This window comes from Pelodiscus sinensis, chromosome 9 (assembly GCF_052426305.1).
Source record: "Pelodiscus sinensis isolate ZL-2025 chromosome 9, ASM5242630v1, whole genome shotgun sequence".
NCBI classification, from domain to species: Eukaryota; Metazoa; Chordata; order Testudines; family Trionychidae; genus Pelodiscus; species Pelodiscus sinensis.
The window spans coordinates 30,254,572-30,263,248 of record NC_143060.1 but is presented as its reverse complement, the minus strand read 5'-3'; the positions used below and the strand labels follow the sequence as shown (position 1 = coordinate 30,263,248).

The 8,677-nt window shown below is 47.4% G+C and overlaps 1 pseudogene; it reads right to left on the bottom strand.

The window, feature by feature from the left end:
• Positions 1 to 7,442: 7,442 nt before the first annotated feature.
• Positions 7,443 to 8,260, bottom strand: LOC149523921 (uncharacterized; annotated as a pseudogene).
• Between the last annotated feature and the right edge of the window lie 417 nt (positions 8,261 to 8,677).

Here is an 8,677-nt window from a genome sequence, read left to right as displayed (position 1 = left end):
GATCACTGTGTAGTCTTCACTTTCTTTTGATTTGTAATCCAAATACCCAGGGAAAAAAATCTCTAATATTCTTATTTTATTTTTACGGGCTTTATGGGTAGATTGCAGTATTATGGATTTCTGTATAATTTAGAAATAATAATCAATGATATAAAAGTCAATATGATATGAAAAGGAGATTATGAAACTCAAACAGGCATGTTAAAAAGAGAAATGAGTAGTTTCTATAAAATGTCATATCTTGGTGTCATTTAAAGAAATCGAGCCATATTATCTAAAGCTATGTCTTTCTGAAATACCTGTTAATGCAGCCCTAACAACCTGCTTCCTAGTTTTTGGAAAAAGTCTCATGAAAACATATTTTGGAAACAAGTTCTGCTCATCAAAACATGCTTATGTAGGTGTGAACCAATTTTATGACTTTCTGTTGTACACACAGGCAAAATACTTGATTCTAAATAGTTCTTTAAGTAATTGTGTTTCCAAGTACAAATTTGGAGGTAGAATTCAAATGTATTAGAATTTATTTGACAATGAATGGTATGCCATAGCCTGAAAATTAAACATTATTCATAACTCCTCTGATAACTTCTGCCAATTCAAATTCATGTATTTCTTTTGGTATATGTTTCGGTTCTTGGAGACAATAATGTACTGAACTAAGCAGTTGTATTTCCTTGTTAATAGACAGAAGTAATGATGCATCATGGAGAAATACAATATACCTTAGGCCAACAATAATCTTGGGCCAAAATTTTCAAACTTGATATCTAAAGTTAGGTGTCTGAGTTCAATATTTAGGCTCCAAAGTTAGTAATTTATTTATCAGAGGTGATGAGCACCTGGAGTTCATTTTTTGAATGAAACATCTGCTGGAAATGTTTCCCAACAACAGCATGGCAGGTATCCAATGTATTTTGCTTTATGATTTTTGAAAATGCATGAACTCTGGTAAACCAGCTTCTAGACATTCATTTCTGTAACATCTAGTGTGAAAGGTCTCCGGCAAAGACTGAAGTGAAATTGCTTGTTCTGAGGCAGAAGCCAAAGGATAGAGGGTGCTGAATTAACATTTTAGTATTTAATTATTGACTTAGAAGTCAGTGGGAACTGGGAGTGCACTCAGCATCTCTGATAATGAAGACACTTCATGAGGTGCCTAAATATGGGTCTGATTTTATGCACCCAAGATGGCAAGTTTGGGTGGGAGGATGAGAAAGGCACAGCTACAGATATGGTTCAGAGACAAGCTACTATAATAACTTAAGGTTGGAAACGAAGACTTCCAGAAGGGGAAGAATTGAGAAGATGGTCCCCAGATGGGAAAGTAGGAACATGATGTTTAGAAGTAATGACGTGAGTGATGCAGAGTAAGTAAATTGGATGCTCCTAATTACCCTTTCTTGTAACACAAGAATAAGGGGGTATTCATTGAAATTAAAATGCAGCCATCTTAAAAATTAGAAAAGACAGTGCTTTTTTTTACATGATGCAATTAATCCATATAATTCATTGCTGCAAAAGATAATGAAGTCCTAGAGTTCTATAGGCTTTTTTTTTAAAGTTGGATCATTATGTTGGTAATAGGAACTTCCACATTTATATTAGGCAGGATAAAAAGGGATATAAACTTTTCTGAAAAGCCAAACGCTTAGTGATGAAGATTAGGAAGGATTTACCCTATTTAATATTGGTCCACAAGCTTCAGCAGCAACATCAAGCACTGTCAGAAACAGGATACTAGAAAGACCATTGATTTTATCCAGTTGGGTAATGCTTTATTCCTATCACAGCAGAAGGACTGTGGAGTATGTGTCACTCGGAAGACTGAGCAATAAACTTGTTAATATCTTTTTTATATTTTATATTTTCCCCTGAATGCTTGTAGTTATCCTCTATTTATTCCCCACTGAGCAACTGGAGATAGAAAAGTATCAGAGTATCTGCGTTAGACTGTATCCACAAAAACAAGGAGTCCTGTGGCACCTCAGCTGTGTATTTTTGGAGCAGGGAGACAAAAATCTGTGCAACATATCTATATGCATTCAGCATCTGATTCGCAGAGACTTAACCTTAGTAAAATCCAAACATACTTGCATTGGGACACTCGGAGACATTCCTCGGTAAGGATTAATGCCCTGCCAGATTTCAACTTTCTATCTCCAATCATTTCATCACTAGAGATATTCATAAGCATATATAGCTGGGGGAAAGTATTGCCCTGCACTCTTTTCTTACTTCATGTGGATTGTATTGTGATATTTATGTTGGTTTTCAGTGTCAGCCCAACTGATGACATTTTCAAAATGTTGCTAGTAAATGACAACAGCAATTACAATGGAAATTATTATGCAACCTCAGCTATCACAGAGACTACCACTCCCAATCTTGTGGAGAAAATTATAACTAGTTAATCTCATGATGCAATGAATTCATTTGAAATATCATACCCATATTTCCATAGCTATGGAAAACTTGGGAAAACTTGAAATTTCTACTAACTCAGGGTATGTCTACACTACAAAGTTAATTCGAACTAACAGACGTTAGTTCAAATTAACTTTGATAGGCGCTACACTAGCGCTCAGCTAGTTCGAACTTAATTCGAACTAGCGGAGCGCTTAATTCGAACTAGGTAAACCTCATTTTACGAGGACTAACGCCTAGTTCGAATTAGCTAGTTCGAATTAAGGGCTGTGTAGCCACTTAATTCAAACTAGTGGGAGGCTAGCCCTTCCCAGGTTCCCCTGGTGGCCACTCTGGGCACAACCAGGAAAACACCTCTCCTCTCCCCCAGCCCCAGGCCCTTAAAGGGGTAGACTGTGGTCAGACGGCACTTCACACAGCCAGCCCTGCCAGCAGTCTCTGGCCCGAACCAGAGGCCCCAGGATGAGCCAGGGAGCCAGTGCCAGAGAGCCGTCCCCCGCCCAGTTCCCCAGCACCGAGGGCCCAGCCAGGGGCCGAAGATGGCGCGCACCCTTCTGGACTAGTGCGGAGGTCATGGACCTCATTGAGGTTTGGGGGCAGGCCCCCAACGTCCATGATCTCCGCACTAGGTGGAGGAACGCGGCTGTCTATGGGTGCATAGCGGCCGCCATGGCCCGAAAGGGACACAGGCGCACCCAGGAGCAGGTGCGCCTGAAAGTTAAGCAGCTGTGGCAGGCGTACTCCAGGGCCACCAGGGGCGGCACCGCAGGAGGGGCTGCCACCTGCCCCTACTTCCCCATCCTCGACCGACTCTTGGGGGGCGGGGCGGTCCGTGCCAGCCCGGGGGACAGCGAGCCAGGACCAGAGGGCCCTGACCCGGGCACACCGGAGGGGCCACCGCCAAGTATTCCAGCACTGGAGTCGGCAGGGTCGTCCAGGGAGACCGTACCGGGTAAGTAGTTTGAATTAAGTAGTTTGGGGGGGGAGGTGGGAGGGAGACCAGAGACCGCGCATGTGGGCCATGCCTTCCACGGATCACGCAGACACCTGTGCACGTGCGAGCACGTGCCATGCCACCCTTGGGCAGGTGGCTCCAGCTGCGTGACACCCAGGGGCCATGGCGCAATAGGCACATGCATGTGTGAAGAAACCTGACATGCTCCCAACCCCAGGGTGGGACACAGCAGGATGCTTTCCCTTCACGTGTCCCCTCTACACGGAGGCAGGGGACATCTCCCCCCCTCCTGCCACCCTGCCCACACTATACATGGCACAGGGACATGGGTGCGGTCTTGGGGCAGCTCCCAGTCCCGGGGAGAGCCAGACATCGTGACCATGGCCTCTGTACAAGCACAGCAGCTCTGACGGTGCAGGGCATGGTCACCCTCACATCGCAGGGGGGGGCGGGGAAGGGGGCTGGGCATCATCCGCTGCGTCCCCAGGGAGAACTGACCACTTCTCTTCTTTCTCTACAGCTGCACCAGCTGCTTGTGCACGGCGCACCACCCTGCCCGGGACGTGCTCCCGCACCCACGGCCTGCTCTGGACCCCCACCACGGAGCAGGAGTACTGGGTCTAGCAACTGGGGTCCTTGCGAGCCCTGCATCGCACAGTGGAGGCCTGGATGCGGGCAGACCTCCAGCTCTGCCAGGAGCAGGTGGCTGAGGTCCGAGGGCTGACCTTGAACCTGCAGGCCCTGCTGCAGAGCATGGTGCCCCGTGCTGGTCCTGCGCCTGCTGCCTCCCCAACTACTGTCCCTCCTCCCACTCCTTCCCCCCTCCCACCTCTTCCTCCTCAACCCCCACACCCTCTTCCTCAATGTCCACACCCCCCACCTCAACCTCCGCACCCTCCACCCCATCCCCCCGGGGATGCCGAGGCCCCCTCCCTCGCCATGCTGGGAGGCGGTTGGCCCAGTGAGACCCCCATCCCAAACCCTTAGTTTCCCCTCCCCCTCCTTGCCCTTGTCTCCCCCTTCCAGCTCCCTCCTCCCAGTTTTCCCCCTCCCCTCTCCCACACTCTCTCCTGCCCTTTCCCGCCTCCTCTCCCCCATCTCCCCACAGTTTTATTTCCCCCCCTCCAGTTTTGTGAAATAAAGAGCGTTTCTATTTTTGAACACGTGTCCTTTATTTTGTACATCAGGAAAGGGGAGTAGGGAAGGGTAAGTGGAAGGAGGTGAGGGAGGAATGGGGTACGAGCCCCCGATGGGGAGGACTGGGCTGGCTCTGCGGGCTCCTCGGGATGGAAACTCTCCTGAAGCCCCTTGATTGACCCCCCCCTCAGGATAGCAGCCTATGGCAAGTGTAGCCAGGCTGATGGCCGAGTGGTGTGATGTGCCGAGTGTGGGCAATCAGGGCACTCCAAGCCAGGACTGCTTTGCAAGCGGGGAACCCCTGAGAACTGTCTGTCCGGGGTGGGGGTCGGGTCCCTTTAAGCACAGCCCTTGGCTAGCCTGCTGGCACTGCTTCCGGCCAGCCTTAACCCCGGTTCAGAGTCCACTCAATGTGGACATGCTAGTTCGAATTAGCAAAACGCTAATTCGAACTAGTTTTTAGGTCTAGATGCACTAGTTCGAATTAGCTTAGTTCGAATTAACTAATTCGAATTAAGTTAGTTCAAATTAGTGCTGTAGTGTAGACATACCCTCAATATCACAATCTTCTCCCCTAGCTGGTTGTAACTCTTTCTTTAAGACACAGAGCTGATGTCTACACTACCCAATTAGGTTAAATTTATAAATTGAACTTAAGCATCTGATTTTATAAAGTTGAAGGTGCACTTTTGGTAGGTGTAGTGCATCCCCACTACAATGGCTACCATCGACTCTTAAAGCGATGCACTGTGGGTAGCTATGCATCCCACAGTTCTTGCTGCCCATTTGAATTCGGTATTAGAATCATAGAATCCTAGGGTTGGAAGAGATCTTAGGCTCTCTATGTCTAATGGCATTGTCGAGGGTGGTTTTGACTGGCACACTGAACAAAGATTCTATTTTTTCTGAATTCATGCCTTTTCATTTAGGCTACACAGTGAACACAGGCATCCCTGAATAGAAAAGGAATTGCAGGTGTGACAAGAATCTGATAACATGGAGTGGGGGAGCAAAATTGCTCAGTGTAGCAATAAGAGGTGTAGCAGTAAGAGGTGTGGGAATGTCAGCCTTCTGCTCCTGGAGCCAACCCCCAGAACTGAGTGAAATGGTTCCTGGAGTTATCTCTCATGCTTGCATTATAGGACAGCTGGGAGAGGAGGATAAGGAACTTGGCTTATCAAAGGGTACAAAAGGGTTCTGTGGTCCATCTGCCTTTCTTGCACCTCTACCAGATACTTCATCAGGTCTGTTTGCTACTCATTTTCCCCACATGCTTTCCTGTCTTCCTATATATGACCTCTAACAACATGTGCCTCCATGCATTGAATTGTGCTCTATCAGCGTGGGTGGACTGCATGAGCTCATTAAACATGATGTTGGGTGTACATTTTTTCACCTCGCTGCTGGAGTGGGGGCTATTCCCAGAGACAGGCCTCTAGCTTTATGGGGGGAAAAAGAACAAGATAGATTTTATAGAAGATACATTGTTAAAAACAGAAGGTTGTCTCTTGTACAGTGAATGAAGCATAAGCACATGTGTTAGCTGCAAAGTCGCATTTTGCCTTTTAAATTGAGCGCATAACACATGGCAGAGAATTGGGGCAGCAGAACTCGTTTTGCAGGCAGGCATGGTAAGTAAAACATTATGAGGGGTCTTTTGCTTCTGCTTTGAAAACATGTGGGAAAGGGTGCTTGCAAACTACAGCCCTCATTTCCCACAGCAGTTTGGGTAGCTTGATCATGTGTTTGCATTTGTAAAATGCAGGGGAGGCTGTATAGTTTGGGTGGAAGGGAACAGATGTGCACAGCCAGCATGGGACCATGCTTCTCCTGCACAGCATGGCTGTCCTCCGGGATGATCACTTCTAGTCAGTCACAAACAGGGCAGCACACCTGGGGACATAATTTGTTGTGAATCAGCAAACAGAGGAGGATTGCTTTAGTAATAGCAATAATTTTTGATGCAGCTACTTCAAACATTTCTTAAGTGGGCCTGGGTTGCCCTGTATGGGGCAGAGCCTGAGGTGGTAGGGGTGGGGCTAGGATACTTCTGTGCTTCCCCACCCACAGACCCTAATTGGGTCCCCGCCCTCTCCCCCCACAAAGAACCACCAGCTGTTCTAAAGCTGGCAGTTCCCTCTAGATGCCTGTGCCAATGGCAGTGGGAGGAGACTCCTCTGCCCAGGCCCAGTCTCCTCTGCCCAGGCCCAGTCCTGCAAGGAGGGCATAGTGCTTAGAAGCACCACACCTCTTGTAGGGCAGGAGGAGACTTTGCGAGCTCTCCCTACCCCCAGGCCTGGGGTCGGGGGGAGGGTGCAAAGTCTCTTGCTCTCTTCCCTCTGGTGCTCCCTGATCAATAGGCCCTGACTGGCGAGTGGGGGAGCAGCAGGGCCTCCACAAGCCAGATCAGCCTGCTTGATGGGCTGGATCTGGCCTCTGGAGGACCTTTTGCCCACCCTTCCTTTAGTACTATCACTTACAAAAACATATCACCCAGGTAACCATACATGATATCAGGATCGGGAGGTAGCCACATTCACGTAGCTGAGAATGGCTGCTGTATGAATGTGGCGAGAAACCAGGACCTTCTGCTGCTCTGCTTTGTGCTGCAGTGATGCCAGATCACTTATTGTTGGCTTGGCACGGTTAGGTGTCCTACCATGGAGGATGGAATGAGGCAGCCCTTCTCAGAAACCTTCTGAGAAGGGTTGCAGAGTCCCTCAATGAGAGCTTTGTAGAGATATCCAGGAAGGATTCCCAGTCCATTTCTAGGCACATAAATTTTTCCGAGGATCACCCTGTGTATAGCTGGATCGGCCATCACTATATCCCAATTGTTCAGGGCTGATCAAATATTAAACCCAATTACATTTAACTCACTGGCATTGCCTTCCTCACTATCAGGGTCTGTCAAAAACATGTCCTAGAAGGGGATTGGTTCCCGAGTTAGGAAAAGTTCCTGACTGTCAAGGAGAACAGATCTTCCACTTGCCTTCTGTGTATTCTCCTCCTCCTCCTCCTTTCTCATCTACAATTTCCTCCTCAGTGTTGCCCGAGGAAATACTTAGGCTGCCTGAAGTATTGCTTAAGAGGTATACATGAAAAGTTGTGGGATACTGATTGATTTCCCCCTGCCCCAGAATGCCATGCATCAGCTTATAGAAACAGCATGTCTGTAGCTCTCATCCAGAGTGACTGTTTGCCTCCTGTGTTTTCTGGTACGCTTGCCTGAGTGCCTTTATTTTCATTCTCTGAGGAGACTGACATTTTCACAGCTGGGTGTCCCTCGGGTAGCCTTTCTCCCTGATGCCCTGTGTAATATTGACATAGATATCAGCATTTCTTCTGCTGCTTCTGTGTTCTCCCAGCACAGATTCTTGACGCCGCACACCAATCAGATCCAGTAGCTCCTGCATGCTCCATGCTGGAGCATATTTGCTCCCTGGGCATTCATGATCACATGAGCTGATGCACTTGCCAACTTGACAAACAGGAACTGAAATTCAAAAGTTCCTGGAGCTTCTCCTGTGTGCCTGGGAGTGCAGCAGAGTTGAAAGTGCTGGCTAGAGCGGTCACATTGGAGCACTGTGGGACACTTCCCAGAGGCAAAATAAATACATAAATAAAATAAAAATGAAGGTTGTATTTAGTGCTATGCTTCTTGTCGAGGTGGAAGATAGCAGTCAATTTTAAAAGCCCTGAAAGTTGTCGGAAGGGGCTTGGTGGTCTAGACACAATCATTATAACATTAGTTTAACACAGAGTACTTTGACCTAGCCTCATAGCTTATGTCTACACTAAAGGTTTTTTCCGGGATATTGGAGGTGTTCCAGAAAGACTGTCATGTCCAGGGAATGCATCTGCTCTTCTGCTTTTTTTGTGGAAGAGCAGACATGCTCTTTCGGAAGCCCTGTCTTCCTCCTTCCACAAGGAAGAAGGGCTCTTCCAAAAGAGGAGGTTTTTCCGAAATTTGGCTCAAATTACGGAGCTCAATTTGAGTACCTTTTTCTGATAGATCATTGTAGTCTAGACATAGCCATAGTGTAGACTAGGCCTGGGTCCCAATGATAGTTTGATCTGCATGAGTTCTATTCAAAGTGTTCAGAAATTGTTCTGAGTTCATTGTCATCATACTGAGACCCCTGTTCAAGGAAGTGG